Raw genomic sequence first — 16,694 nt, forward strand, 5'->3', positions numbered from 1 at the left:
GTCACTGGGATCAAGCACCGTAAGATCGAACCCACTACAAAGCACCTCTTCCCATTGCAAGATAAACAGATAAAGTTGGCCAAACAAAACCCAAATATCGGAGGAGAAATACGAGGCTATAAGAAATCATGCATATAAGAGATCAAAGAAGATTCAAATAACTTTCATGGATAAAAAGATAGATATGATCGTAAACTCAAATTTCATCCGATCCCAACAAACACACCGCAAAAAGAGTTATATGATATGGATCTCCAAGAGGCCATTATATTGAGAATCAAATGAGAGAGAGGACGCCATCTAGCTACTAACTACGGACCCGAAGGTCCACAAAGAACTACTCACGCATCATCGGAGAGGCACCAATGGAAGTGGTGAACCCCTCCGTGATGGTGTCTAGATTGGATCTGGTGGTTCTGGACTCTGCGGCGACTGGAATTGATTTTCGTCAACTCCCCTAGGGTTTCTGGAATATTGGGGTATTTATAGAGCAAAGAGGCGGTTCAGGGGGCACCTGAGGTGGGCACAACCCACTAGGGCGCGCCTGGGCCTCCTAGTGCGCCCTGGTGGGTTGTGCTCCCCTTGGAGCACCCCTAGGTGCTTCTTCGGCCCATTGGTTGTCTTCTGGTCCAAAAACAATCTCCAAAAAGTTTCGCTGCATTTGGACTCTGTTTGGTATTGATTTCCTGCGATGTAAAAAACATGCAGAAAACAACAACTGACACTTGGCACTATGTCAATAGGTTAGTACCAAAAAATGATATAAAATGACTATAAAACATCCAAGATTGATAATATAACAACATGGAACAATCAAAAATTATAGATACGTTGGAGTCGTATCACACGCACGCGTCCCTGTGATGATGCATACGCTTCCACATCTCTAGTTCTTTCATGGTAATCAGAGCCATCCCCGAGCTCATCCATGGTAGTGTCTTCAAGTTCCTTCCCATCCTCGCCATTTGTTCACGCCACCATCGAGAAGTTCACGAAGGGCAACCAAGCGCTATGGCAAGCGACGGTGCCCTCGGCCATCCGGGGAGCGCAGATGGCCAAGTACCTCGACGTCGAGCAGCCACCACCACCCATGCAGATCGACGTGACCTCATCTGATGGCAAGACGATGGCGAAGGTGCCGAACCCTGAGTTCCAAACCTGGTATGCACAAGACCAACAAGTCTTCTCCTATCTCTCGACGAAACTTCCTTGTGAGATAGCCATCCAGGTCGCTTCGTGCCACACCTCGGCTGAGCTCTGTAACACTATTGAAGGGATGCTTGCATCTCACACCCGTTCCCAGAGCAGCAACGTTCGGATCGCCCTCGCCAACCTGCAGAAGGGCAACTCCTCCATCACCGACTACATCGGGAAGATCAAGTCCCTCTGCGACGAACTGATCACCATAGGGAAGTGGGTGGACGAGGACGACATCGTCTCCCACATCTTGGCCGGGCTCGATGAAGATTTCGACCCGGTGGTGTCCACCATGTGTTCCCGGGAGGAGCCGGTGATCGTGGCCGAGCTGTTTTCACAACTGCTAAGCTTCGAAACGAGGCTAAATCTTCGGGGCGGAGGGTCGCAATCCTTTGCCAATGCTGCTACTTGAGGCCGCATACACGGCGGTGGCGGTGGTGATCGCAGCCACAAACAAGGCAGGAATGGTGGTGACCGCGATGGCTACTCCAAACCAGGAGGTCGCGGCGGCGGCGGCGGACACAACGGCAACAACGGCGGTGGCAGGGGCAACTACAACAACAACCATATGCCTCCGCCTCTAGGGTCCAGTGCCAGATCCGTGGCAAGATGGGCCACTTAGCCTGGAAGTGCTGGAAGCGCTACGACGAATCCTACCAAGGTGTGGAGGAGAAGTTGGCCAACCTTGCTGCACCATAGTATGGGGTGGACACCAACTGGTACTTGGACATGGTGCTACCGACCACATCACGGGAGATCTGGAAAAGCTGACCGTGCATGACCGCTACACTGGGAACGAGCAGATTCATACTGCTAGTGGATCAGGTATGGTTATTAAACGCATTGGTCATTCAGCTATTCACACTCCTGACCGTGATCTTCATCCAAAACAACATTCTTCATGTACCTCAAGCCATCAAAAGTCTAATTTCCGCTAGCCGCCTTGCTGTTGATAATGATTCTTTTGTTGAAATTCATCCCTATTCTTTTCTTGTCAAGGAACGGGGAACGAAGAAGGTGCTCCTTCAAGGCAGGGGTAGAAGAGGACTCTACCCAGTTAGGCACACGGGGTCCAATGTCAAGAAGCACATGCTCAGTGCCACCAAGCTATCTCCGGATAGGTGGCACCGATGTTTAGGCCACCCATCTCCTCTTATTTTGCAAAATCATTAGCAAGAATAGTCTCACGTCACTGGTACGCATTTGTCCTATACAAACGGTTTTTAACCCCTTTCCACGATGGCATTTGGAACCATCGCCTAATGAGTGTGGGCGATAGGGGGGTCCTTCCCACACGGCCTAGAAACCATCAGGGATATGCCCTCCTGGCACACACGCTCGGCAAAATGAGGTCGTGTGCGACCGACGAGTGCTCAAATACAGAAATACATACAATAGAGCTAAAAAATACAATTATACGGTGAAATTGTCTCCGGCCGCAAGTACATCCCACACAGTTAGTCCCCGCTAAACGTTTCCGTTCGTATGTACATCCCACACAGTCGCTCCAAGGAAAACGTTTTCGTTCACAGGTACATCACACAGAATTTTTTCCGTTAAATTGTTTGCGTTATTGAATGTATCACACACAGTCCATAGAAGAAACTGTGTGGCAAAGGCTGTCCATCACACACAGTTTTTATGTGGTAAACGTTTGCGCAAGGTGGCCTAATGCAAACAGTTTTTAAGAGAAAGTCGTGTGTGATTGTTCATTGATCCAACACGGTTTATTCCTAGAAACTGTGTGTGTTGCCTAAGGTCATCGCCCACAGTATTTTTTCAACAACCGTTTGCAACAGCAAAACCCAATTAGCAGGCTAATTCGCCATTAGCAGGCTAATTACCCTATTATTAATAATCCATTTATTAATCTAATTGACATTCATATTAAGCACATAATATATTTCATTTCCATATTAAGGAAGCAGAATTTCATAATTGAAATGCATGAGAGTACAACATGATACAGCTTCAGCACTCAGCTACCCCATTACACATCTGCACCAACACCAAATTTCACATGCAACATGTATAACCTTTCGAAATTAGCATCATAGATGGTATATAGATAGATGCATCTCATCTGGAAAACTGCTGAAGCGGAAGGCGAATATTGAGCCTTCATTCATGTTGAAGGTCTTTGCAACTTTAGGCCAGTGTCTATGGATGATTGACCGTCCGTCCTTCGTCCTCTTCAGGAATACTTCAATATTGAACCGTTGGTGATGTATGAAAACCTTCCTTGCCTCCTGACCATAGATGTGGGTTGAGAGGTAATCATTAGTGAACTGCTTTGGAAAGGCCTGAAAACAAGGATGTGCATAAATATCTTCTCTATATTGGAAATGGGGCAAAGGAATAAAAAAAGGCAAGGTATAATAGTTAGTACCATATTATAGTGAACTAATGTCTTCTTCATTGTGCAGACAAAGATCTTATTGTTTTTTGTCGCTAATTTCTTTATCCTAACAATCTTTCTGAGTTTCTTAATTTGATTGATATTCATGGACAACTCATTTCCCCATATGCAAAAAAGGGTTGAACAGTGGATCAAAACCTCTGACAGCAGGACCTACATGTGCAAGACCAAATTGTTAAAAACCAAAATATTAGAATGGTTCCTGCAATTGCACAATAATGTGCTATTAGACAACGAACCATGCACGTGCTAACCTCGATTGTAAACCTTGGTGCTTCCCATTGTTTCCTTGCAACACATATATGGTAGTTAGTCATCAGGTTAAGTAAGGGTTCGCATGCTATCAGTAAAATATGTTGATGAAAAATAAGCACATTGCTGTTCATCAGATTAATTCAAGCCACATGGAAAACCCATTTATTCAAACCAAGCATGATTAAGAACTAGGAAATATAGCACTTGTATATGTTTCTCATGTATTAAGTGCAGCCAAATTCGATTTATTCCTCACACGCACAACAATACAAAATTCTACCCACGACAATTGGACATTGCATTGCAGAATTGAACCAAGCAATTAACTAAACACCACAACAAATGAACCAACATTAACTGAGCACCACATTGCACAATATAACATACTCCTAATAGAAGATCAGACAGTTAACCAAACAGTTAACTACAACCAATTGTAGCAATTGTATTTATTTCTCATGTATTTACTACAACCAAATTCAATTTATTCCTCACATGGTATACAATAACATAATGCACCCACAACTATTGAACATCACATTGCAGAATTGAACCAAACAGTTAACTAAACACCACAACACAAATGAACCAAACGTTAACTGAGCACCACATTGCACAATGTATAACCAAACCAAGCATGCTTGACAACTTGGAAATACAACAATTGTATTTGTTTCTCATGTATTTTTTAGAGATAAATTCGATTTATTTCTCACATGGAAGACAATACAAAATTGGAGCCTGAAGAATTGAACATCACATTTGCAGAATTGAACCAAACAGTTAAGTGAAGACGATAACTAATTAAAAAATAGTTAATAAGTGAGCACCACACTGCAAGACATATAGAACATATACACTAGAGCAACAGATTGCATGCTAAAATTAGATAGCACAATTCACTATAATTTGTGAAGGAAAGGCAGGAGCAGCACACGCAACGGGTAAACCGAGCATGCTTAACTGGCGTAGCTACCAAATGGCAAGGTGCTCCTCCAAGATGTGGGGGTCAGCATGAATGGCAGCCATAGCGACCTCATCCGCGCGTGTGGCCGTGATTTGCTTCTCTGCTGCCAAATGCTCCTTGAGATCCTGGCTATACTGCGTGCACCATGGCTTAGGGCCGCGCTTATTTGGTGGAGGGGTCGGTGATTTAGGTGGAAGGTGTCGCGCGCGCGTCGGCGGTCGGGGCATGTGGGATGTGGAAGGAGGAGGAGGATGGGGGTCGGGTGTGGATTACCCGCCTGGATAGACGAGACCGAGTAGCATGAAGGAGGGTCGTCAACGAGGAGGGGGCACTGCAAGCAAGGAGTGAAGATTTCAACTTGGAAAGGAAGGTGGAAACAGGGGAAATGTGGCTTTTGCTAAGGGGGAGGGGGCGGGGAGGTAGATATTTCCGTGGAAGCCGAAAATTTGGAATTGCTTCAGCGAAAAAACTAGCGCGCAAAGCGTCATCAGACACGGTCCCTTATTCCGAACCATGTACGATATGTGAACATCACAAACAATTCAGATAGCTTAACCCATGTGTGATGAGTTTGAACGTAAAAAAATTTGGTTCGAATTTCCATGGTTACAGTGGTCATCCACGTCATTGCATAATTTGGGTACACAAAGGAGACTACAGCACACCCACACTTCTTAATCGAGCAAGTTCAGCAATTAAACAGAGCTAGCTGACCTAAACATTACTCTAGCAAATTAAAGACCGGCGCTCTTAATTAAACAAAACAAAGAGTACTACTACGGCTAGTGCTCGTTGATCTCCACCGCCGCCTCCATGTCCAGCTCGCGCCTAACGGTCTCCTGGGGAAGGGGCTCCATGGCATCCATCGCACCATACTTGGCAAGCATCTCACCATCCGCGTCTGCCATCTCTTTGGAAAAGGCCGCCACGAGCTGGGCGTGGGCGGATGCGATCCGGGCTTGGACGGGCTCCGTCGTCGCAAGATATGCGACGGAGAAACGAACGGCTGCTCGAACGCTCTCGGCGATTGCCAGCTCTTCGGCCGTGGGTTGCCGACCGTTGTTGGAGAAGCTTCATTCATTTTGTGCAGTGACCGCCAAGAGCTGGGCATGAGCGGCCTCGACATGGTCGTGGGCGGCCTCCATCAGGTATAAGGTCGCCGCTGCAAAACGGACAAGTGCTGTGTGATACGTCTCCGTCGTATCTACTTTTCCAAACACTTTGCCCATGTTTTGGACTCTAACTTGCATGATTTGAATGGAACTAACCCGGACTGACGCTGTTTTCAGCAGAATTTCCATGGTGTTATTTTTGTGCAGAAATAAAAGTTCTCGGAATGACCTGAAAATCAACAGAGATTATTTTTGGAATATATAAAAAATACTGGAAGAATAATCCACGTCAGGGGGCCCACACCCTGTCCACGAGGGTGGGGGCACGCCTACCCCCCTGGCCATGCCCGTTGTCTCGTGGGCCCCCTGACACTCCATCGACCTCAACTCCAACTCCATATATTCAAGTTCGGGGAGAAAAAAAATCAGAGAGAAGGATTCATCACGTTTTACGATATGGAGCCGCCGCCAAGCCCTAAACTCTCTCAGGAGGGCTGATCTGGAGTCCGTTCGGGGCTCCGAAGAGGGAAATCCGTCGCCATCGTCATCATCAACCCTTCCTCCATCACCAATTTCATGATGCTCACCGTCGTGAGTGAGTAATTCCATCGTAGGCTTGCTGGACGGCGATGGGTTGGATGAGATTTATCATGTAATCGAGTTAGTTTTGTTAGGGTTTGATACCTAGTATCCACTATGTTCGGAGATTGATGTTGCTATGCTTAATGCTTGTCACTAGGGCCCGAGTGCCATGATTTCAGATCTGAACCTATTATGTTTTCATGAATATATGTGAGTTCTTGATCCTATCTTGCAAGTCTATAGTCACCTATTATGTGTTATGATCCGTTAACCCCGAAGTGAGAATAATCGAGACCATTACCAATGATGACCGTAGTTTGAGGAGTTCATGTATTCACTATGTGTTAATGCTTTGGTCCGGTACTCTATTAAAAGGAGGCCTTAATATCCCTTAGTTTCCAATAGGACCCCGCTACCACGGGAGTCTAGGACAAAAGATGTCATGCAATTTCTTTTCCATAAGGACGTATGACTATATTCGGAATACATGCCTACATTACATTGATGAACTGGAGCTAGTTCTATGTCACCCTATGTTATAACTGTTGCATGATCGATTGTGTCCGACATAATTCTCCATCACCGATCCAATGCCCACGAGCTTTTCATACATAGTTCTTCGCTTATTTACTTTTCCGTTGCTACTTTTACAATCACTATAAAACCCAAAAATATTACTTTTTCTACCATTACCATTATCATCATATTACTTTGCTACTAAATACCTTGTTGCAGATATTAAGTTTCCAGGTGTGGTTGAATTGACAACCCAGCTGCTAATACTTGAGAATATTCTTTGGCTCCCCTTGTGTTGAATCAATAAATTTTGGTTTAATACTCTACCCTCAAAAACTGTTGCGATCCCCTATACTTGTGGGTTATCAAGACTATTTTCTGGCGTCGTTGCCAGGGAGCATAGCTCTATTCTTTGAGTCACTTGGGATTTATATCTGTTTATCACTACGAAGAACTTGAAAGATCAAAGAAACAAGATTTTCCCTCAACTACGAGGGGAGGTAAGGAACTACCATCTAGCTCTGCACTTGATTCACCTTCTGTTTTGAGTAAACTTGCGACACCTACACATGCTATTGATTCTGATAGGTCGCATGTTATTGATGATGCCACTTCTGCTTTGCATGATACTTATGATGAAACTACTTCTGTGATTGATACTACTGTGCCACTAGGTGAATTTCTCGATGAACAACTTGCTAGGGCTAGAGAGAATGAAATTATTGAAACTGATAATATTGATGAAAGTGATGATGAAGATTCTCCTCCTAGATATGAATTGCCTGTTGTTCCTGAGGGTTATGTTATGGATGAAGAAATAGCTAGAGACTTCTTAGCTTGCAATGATAGATCTGGTCTTAAGAAATTATTAGCTAAGCTTAAAGAAAAGTCTTTGAATGCTAGAATGAAATATGACCCTGCTTTTGCTACTTCACCTATCTTTATTACTGATAAGGATTATGATTTCTCTGTCGATCCTAAGATAATTACTTTGGTTGAATCTGATCCTTTCTATGGCTATGAATCTGAAACTGTTGTGGCACATCTTACTAAATTAAATGATATAGCCACCCTATTCACTAATGATGAGAAAACTCGCTATTATTATATCCTTAAGTTGTTTCCGTTCTCATTAAAGGGTGATGCTAAAACATGGTTTAATTCTCTTGATTCTGGTTGTGTGCGTAGTCCCCAGGATATGATTTATTACTTCTCTGCTAAATATTTCCCCGCTCATAAGAAACAAGCTGCTTTTAAGGGAAATATATAATTTTGTGCAAATTGAATAAGAGAATCTCCCACAAGCTTGGGGGAGGCTTCTACGATTACTTAATGCTTTGCCTGATCATCCTCTCAAGAAAAATGAAATACTTGATATCTTTTATAATGGACTAACCGATGCTTCCAGAGACCACCTGGATAGTTGTGCTGGTTGTGTTTTCAGGGAAAGAACTATTGATCAAGCTGAATTGCTATTGAATAATATGTTGACTAATGAAAATAATTGGACACTTCCTGAACCAACTCCTAAGCCAACTCTGAAGAAAAGGGGTGTTCTATTTCTCAGTCCTGAAGATATGCAAGAGGCAAAGAAATCTATGAAAGAAAAAGGTATTAAAGCTGAAGATGTTAAGAATTTACCACCTATTGAAGAAATACATGGTCTTGATAACTCGACACAAGTAGTAAAGGTAAATTATCTCTATAGATTTGATAAATGTGAAATTCTATTTACTAAGTTTGCTAGCCAATGCTTGGATGAGTTTGATGACTTTATGGTTAAACAAGAAAATTTCAATGCTTATGTTGGTAGACAATTGAAACACAATGCTGATATGCTTGAACACTTGAGTGATTATATGGCTAGTGTTAAAGGTGAACTTAAACTTATTAGTAAACATGCTTCTATGGTCACCACTCAAGTAGAACAAGTAATTAAAGCTCAGAATGATTTGCTCAATGAAATAAATAATAAGAAGAATGATAATGATGTTAGAGTTATGACTAGAGGTGGTAAAATGACTCAAGAACCTTTGTATCCTGAGGGCCATCCTAAGAGAATTAAGCGAGATTCTCAGGTAACTAATGTTGATGCACCTAGTCCTACTAAGAGGAAGAAAAAGAAAAATGATAGGACTTTGCATGCTTCTAGTGAACCTGTTGTTGACACACCTGAGAATCCCAATGACATTTCTATTTCTGATGATGAAACAGAATCTGGTAATGAACACGAACCTAGTGATAATGTTAATGATGATGTTCATGTTGATGCTCAACCTAGCAATGATAATGATGTAGAGATTGAACCAGCTGTTGATCTTGATAACCCACAATCAAAGAATCAACATTTTGATAAGAGAGACTTTGTTGCTAGTAAGCATGGTAAAGAAAAAGAACCATGGGTTCAGAAACCCATGCCTTTTCCTCCTAAACCATCCAAGAAAAAGGATGATGAGGATTTTGAGCGCTTTGCTGAAATGATTAGACCTATCTTTTTGCGTATGCATTTGACTGATGTGCTTAAAATGAACCCTTATGCTAAGTACATGAAGGATATTGTTACTAATAAAAGAAAGACACCGAAAGCTGAAATTTCCACCATGCTTGCTAATTACACTTTGAAGGGTGGAATACCAAAGAAACTTGGAGATCCAGGAGTACCAACTATACCATGCTCCATTAAAAGAAACTATGTTAAAATTGCTTTATGTGATCTTGGAGCCGATGTTAGTGTTATGCCTCTCTCTTTATATCGTAGACTTGATTTGAATAAGTTGACACCTACTGAAATATCTTTACAAATGGCTGATAAATCAACTGCTATACCTGTCAGTATTTGTGAGGATGTGCCTATTGTAGTTGCAAACGTTACTATTTTAACAGACTTTGTTATTCTTGATATTCCCGAGGACGATAGTATGTCTATTATTCTTGGAAGACCCTTTTTGAATACTGTAGGGGCTGTTATTGATTGCAATAAAGGCAATGTCACTTTTCATGTTAATGGTAATGAGCATACGGTACACTTTCCGAGGAAACAACCTCAAGTCCACAGTATCAACTCTATTGGAAAATTTTCAACAATTACTATTGGAGGTTTTGAATTTCCTCTTCCTATTGTCAAGAAGAAATATGATATTCTTATTGTTCGGGATGTGCATATCCCCGTTGAGGTAACCTAGTGTTATTCGAAAATTCTTCGGTTTCATGTTATTCGAAATGAGTTTGTTAACAAGACCTGATCAACCTTGTTAATGGATTCCTTTTGATGACCATGAGATGGATGAAGTTAGAAAGCACAACCTTCTGTACGCTCTTTTTACTTTCTGTTATTTATATTAAATAAATCAAAAATAGTATTTTTCTGTCAGATTTCTGTATTTTCCATGCAATAAAAAAATATCCCGAAAATAAAAGTTCTCCAAATGCCCTGAAAATTAAATATGATTTTTTCTAGAATATTTGAGAATATCTGGCACTAAGAACGCAGCAGGGGGAGCAGCCACGCGCCCACGAGGGTGGAGGGCGCGCCCCCTGCCTCATGGACCCCACGTGGGTCCCCTCCACTTATCCTTGCATCCACACACTTCGTCTTGCTATAGAAAAAATCACTAGCCAGCTCAAACCCGAGTTCTTGCTGATCTTGCTGACATTTTCGATCTCCTTGCTCAAAACTCCATTCACAAAACTACTTTGGGGGATTGTTCTTTGGTATGTGACTCCTCCAATGGTCCAATTAGTTTCTGTTCTAGTGCTTTATTCATTGCAAATTTTTGCTGCTTAGGTGACCCTGTTCTTGAGCTTGCATGTCAAATTTATGTGGTCAAAAGTAGTTTTAATGCATGATTTGGCCTCTAGGCACTTGTAGGAGTAGTTGCTATCAATTTTGTTGAGTATGGTTCACTTTTATTTTAAGTTACTAAAAATTTCAGAAATTTTCAGAAAACTATGAAGAGATTTTTGAGGGGCTCATCGAGCCGAAGCTCGAAGGATAAGAAAAGTGAAGAGAACAAGAAGCCCAAGTATAATCTCCCCCGTATTGCGGAGGTTCGGCCATGTGAATGGCCTTGTGATGAGTTCTTGAAAGAGGTCGGGATTCATGAAGATTTTTATCATTTGGCTGAGAATGCAGGCCTCACCGCCTTCCTCCACGACCAGCGTGAACAGTACCTCTTACTCACCAATATCTTTGTGCAAAATTTTCATTTCCATGCTAGGAGATCAACACCTTCGGTGGAATTTTATTTATATGATGAGCATAAGGAGATGTCACTTTATAATTTTTGCCGGGTCTGTTTGATACCCTTTGAGGGCAGCATAGAGGAACCATATCGTAATGATGTGGAGGGATTTATTGATACGACTGCTGTAGGGGAAACGAGGAAAGTTTCCAATGCGAGAATCACTAGCATACATTTTCCTATTCTACGTTACTTCGCAATGTTTGCTTGTAGATGCTTAATTGGTCGCGGGAACTGTGGGAACATTAGTGCTCCTGATATTTCTATTTTGCGCCATGCCTTGTTTCATGATACTACTTTCAGCTTGGGCGCTATTGTTGCTAGACGGTTAAATCTGAACCATACAAAGGGCCCCGTCCTCGGAGGCATCTTTGCCTCGCGCCTTGCTGCACACTTTAACATACCTATCAGGCATTATGAGAAAGAGGAAAAGTTGCTGCCTCCTATTGCTCTAGGTTATAAGATTATGGTAGCACATGAGTTTATTGTTAAGGATAGAAATAAGACCCTCAAATATAAATTGATATTTAACAAAAAATATTGTGATTTTATTACCTTGCCTGCGTCCTATTTGTTTAACATATTTTCATGCTTATACCTTGTTCCGCCGGAGGATATTCATGCCTACCGGAACTAGATGTCAGCTGCAGAGCCGGAGCCACCATCTGACACTCACCGTCGGTCCGTTTACCAGTGGAATCCGAAGGAGATCGCCAGCTAGTGGCAATCTAAGGACCCTTCTCAGTACGACCCCAGCTACAACTTTGATCCATGGGCATAGACCAACTTAGGCCAAAAGCCAAATCTTGGGGGAGTGCGTATTTCTCACCGACATTACATTCATGTTCACACACTCATGCCAGTTGTCGGTGCTCATACTTTTTCATTTATCATCCATGGTAGTTTATTTTATTTTTAAGATTTCTTCTTGTGTGTTTGAAAAACCTTAAGAAAAACCAAAAAAATTAGTTGTGGCTTTTAGCTAGTTTACTTTCCATGCCTGTAGTAGTAATTAAAAAGAAAACCCAAAAAGATTTCTTGTTCTTCTTTTGCTTGTTGGGAGCTTTCCCATGTAAATAGTTTTGTTTCTTTTCTTTCCTTTGGGGGTCGAGAGGAGAATACCATGATGAAAATGTTGAGTGCCTCTCATATGCATTATTGTTGATCTAACAAAGAGCCCATATTACCTTGTCTTCTCTCTTGAATTGAATGCTTGCAGATTTCAGCTTAGTCCAATGCACGTGCACTATTATTATTATCCACACTATTCGATCGTGCAAGTGAAAGGCAATAATGATGATATATGATGAACTAATTGAGATGAGAAAAGCTAGTATGAAGTCGACCTCTCTTGTTTTTTGTAAATATGATTAGTTCATCGTTCCGGATTCAGCCTATTATGAATGAAACATGTTTGCAATGACAATTAGAGGTTGTAGTTGCTTATGCCATGCTTAATTAGCTAGGAGTTTATAATGGTTTACCTTGCGTGCCAACATGCTATTAAAATGGTTATGATGTGGTATGATATGGTGGTATCCTCCTTTGAACGATTCGAGTGGCTTGACTTGGCACATGTTCACGCATGTAGTTGAAACAAAATCAACATAGCCTCTACGATATTTATGTTCATGGTGCATTATATCCTACTCATGCTTGCATTCGATGTTGATTAATTTTAATGCATGTTCATGATTGTTGTCTCTCTCTAGCTGGTCGCTTCCCAGTCTTTTTCTAGCCTTCACTTGTACTAAGCAGGAATACTGCTTGTGCATCCAATTCCATAAACCCCAAAGTTTTGCCATATGAGTCCACCATACCTTCCTATATACGGTATCTACCTGCCATTCCAAGTAAATTTGTATGTGCCAAACTCTAAACCTTCAAATAAACATTTTGTTTTGTATGCTTGAATAGCTCATGTATCAACTAGGGCTGTTTGTATCCTCCATGATAGGCGTGTTATTCTCAAAAGGAGTGGACTCCGCTCCTCATTCACGAGAAAATGGCTGGTCACCGGGATGCCCAGTCCCGTTCTCAAATCAAATCAAAATAATTGCAAACAAAACTCCCCCAGGATTGTTGTTAGTTGGAGGCACCCGCTATTTCGGGTAAGCCATGGATTGATGCTTGTTGGTGGTGGGGGAGTATAAACTTTACCATTCTGCTTGGGAACCGCCTATAATGTGTGTGGCATGGAAGATACGAGATCTCTCAGTTGTTATGTTGACAACGAAAGTATACCGCTCAATTATTCATCTCTATTTCAAAATCGAGCTCTGGCACCTCTACAAATCGCTGCTTCCCTCTGCGAAGGGCCTATCCATTTACTTTTATGTTGAGTCATCATCCTCTTATTAAAAAGCACTAGTTGGAGAACACCGCTGTCATTTCCATCCATTACTGTAAGTTTACATTGAGTATGACTTGACTGGATCTCTTTTACCATGAATTACAATGTCTAGTCAGTCCTTGATCTTTAAAGGTGCTCTGCATTTATGTTTTGCGGTCTCAGAAAGGGCTAGCGAGATACCATCTTGTTGTATCATATTATGATTGTTTTGAGAAAGTGTTGTCATCCGAGATTTATTATTATTGCTCGCTAGTTGATTATGCCATTGATATGAGTAAACATGAGACCTAAATGTTATTGTGAACATGGTTAGTTTATAATCCTTGCTGAAAACCTGACTGCTGGCTTTATATATTTGCAACAACAAGAGAAAACAGAGTTTGTAAAAGTTTTTTTTATCACTTTCAGTTTATCAACTGAATTGCTTGAGGACAAGCAAATGTTTAAGCTTGGGGGAGTTGATATGTCTCCGTCGTATCTACTTTTCCAAACACTTTTGCCCTTGTTATGGACTCTAACTTCCATGATTCGAATGGAACTAACCCGGACTGACGCTGTTTTCAGCAGAATTGTCATGGTGTTATTTTTGTGCAGAAATAAAAGTTCTCAGAATGACCTAAAAATCAACGAAGATTATTTTTTGGAATATATAAAAAATATTGGAAGCAGAATCCACGTCAGGGGGGCCACACCCTGTCCATGAGGGTGGGGGCGCGCCTACCCCCTGGACGTGCCCCCTGCCTCGTTGGCCCCCTGACGCTGCACCGACCTCAACTCCAACTCCATATATTTGTGTTCGGGGAGAAAAATCAGAGAGAAGGATTCATCGCGTTACGATACGGAGCCGCCGCCAAGCCCTAAACTCTCTCGGGAGGGCTGATTTGGAGTCCGTTCGGGGCTCCGGAGAGGGGAATCCGTCGCCATCATCATCAACATTCCTCCATCACCGATTTCATGATGCTCACCGCCGTGCATGAGTAATTCCATCATAGGCTTGCTGGACAGTGATGGGTTGGATGAGATTTATCATGTAATCGAGTTAGTTTTGTTAGGGTTTGATCCCTAGTATCCACTATGTTCTGAGATTGATGTTGCTATGACTTTGCTATGCTTAATGCCTGTCAGTAGGGCTCGAGTGCCATGATTTCAGATTTGAACCTATTATGTTTTCATGAATATATGTGAGTTCTTGATCCTATCTTGCAAGTCTATAGTCACATATTATGTGTTATGATCCGTTAACCCCGAGGTGACAATAATCAGGACCATTACTGGTGATGACCGTAGTTTGAGGAGTTCATGTATTCACTATGTGTTAATGCTTTGGTCCAATACTCTATTAGAAGGAGGCCTTAATATCCCTTAGTTTCCAATAGGACCCCGCTGCCATGGGAGGGTAGGACAAAAGATGTCATGCAAGTTCTTTTCCATAAGCACGTATGACTATATTCGAAATACATGCCTACATTACATTGATGAACTGGAGCTAATTCTATGTCACCCTATGTTATAACTATTGCATGATCGATCGCATCCGACATAATTCTCCATCACCGATCCAATGCCTACGAGCTTTTCATACATAGTTATTCGCTTATTTACTTTTCCATTGCTACTGTTACAATAACTATAAAACCCAAAAATATTAATTTTGCTACCGTTACCATTATTATCATATTAATTGGCTACTAAATACCTTGCTGCAGATATTAAGTTTCCAGGTGTGGTTGAATTGACAACTCAGCTGCTAATACTTGAGAATATTCTTTAGCTCCCCTTGTGTCGAATCAATAAATTTGGGTTGAATACTCTACCCTCGAAAACTGTTGCGATGCCCTATACTTGTGGGTTATCATTGTGCCGCTCTCGCTAGTTGTTATCCCCGAGCCAGATGTTTCCGCCGCCACCTGAGAAGCAACAACGGCCGTTCGGGCTGCCATGGCCGCCCGGTCGCAGATTGCGGCCGCGCTCATGCACCTTCTTAGCACGCGCATGGTGGCTGCGGCCGTGCTCTTGCTGGAGTGGGCCACCAAAGTTGCCCTCACGATGCGGGTCCACTTGCCCATCTTTCACCGGCGATGACTGAATAGTGAAATGATATTTAGGGAGCGAGCTAGTGTCCTTAGACGCGGGCTGTGGACTGTAGCCGACGCACCTTCTCGCGCAAGCCATAGGCGTACTATACACCGACGGTGATGTAGGATATTTTGTGCTGCATCTCACACGGTTGTGATAATAAACCGAGTGCGATCTACTTGATTTTTCATCTTGATTTGAATTACATAATGGGGTCACGACGACAATGGACGCTGTTGGAATTGCTAGACCTTTTATCTGGAGTGAACATGCAACTATATGTGTGTCGTAAAAGAATTGGAATTATTCAGGGTTCATTTGAACATTATATACATTAAATTGGTTTTCTAGCCATTTCAGGTGCACAATTCAAAATTAAACTACATGCACATGCTCCGGTGCACCAACATGGGTTGTAAAATCATAGATCTGTCCATGGATTTATGCTTATCTCCCATGCAAGAAATGGGATGAAATTCGAACACCACGGCACCGTGGCTCTCCTGCAAACGTCGACGTACTTGCTTTTGTAATTCTAGTAAATCCAAAATTCGTCCAAAATTCATGAAACTTGGCATGCTATCATGGAGTGGCATCAAAATGTCGTGGTAAATTTTTTGTCTCATTTGGGGCAGGTTTGGGTATAAGCTTCTCATAAACCAGAGTTGTTCACAACAAGTGTGATGGTTTCGGTACGTAACGTTTCACCTTTCTGGACGAAACGATATTCGTTTCCTCTTCTCGATTTCAATTTTTTTCCTAGTGTCAACATAGAACAACATGAGTGTTGTGTCAATTTTTGGGATTTTTCGGGGTTCGCTTGGACATTTTTATACATGAACTGAGTTTTCTGTGCACTCATGTGCATAATTCAAATTTGAACTACAGGCACATGCTCTAATGCATATAAATTAGTTGAAAATCCAAGTATGTGTCCTTGGTTGCCTGCTTAGGTCCCATGCAAGAAATGGGAATG

General features: G+C 42.1%; 1 pseudogene; it reads left to right on the forward strand.

Moving 5' to 3' along the window:
• The first annotated feature begins 1,414 nt into the window (after window positions 1-1,414).
• LOC119334889 lies at window positions 1,415-1,553 on the forward strand (annotated as a pseudogene).
• Window positions 1,554-16,694: the final 15,141 nt, after the last annotated feature.

This window comes from Triticum dicoccoides, chromosome 7A, assembly GCF_002162155.2.
Source record: "Triticum dicoccoides isolate Atlit2015 ecotype Zavitan chromosome 7A, WEW_v2.0, whole genome shotgun sequence".
NCBI lineage: Eukaryota > Viridiplantae > Streptophyta > Magnoliopsida > Poales > Poaceae > Triticum > Triticum dicoccoides.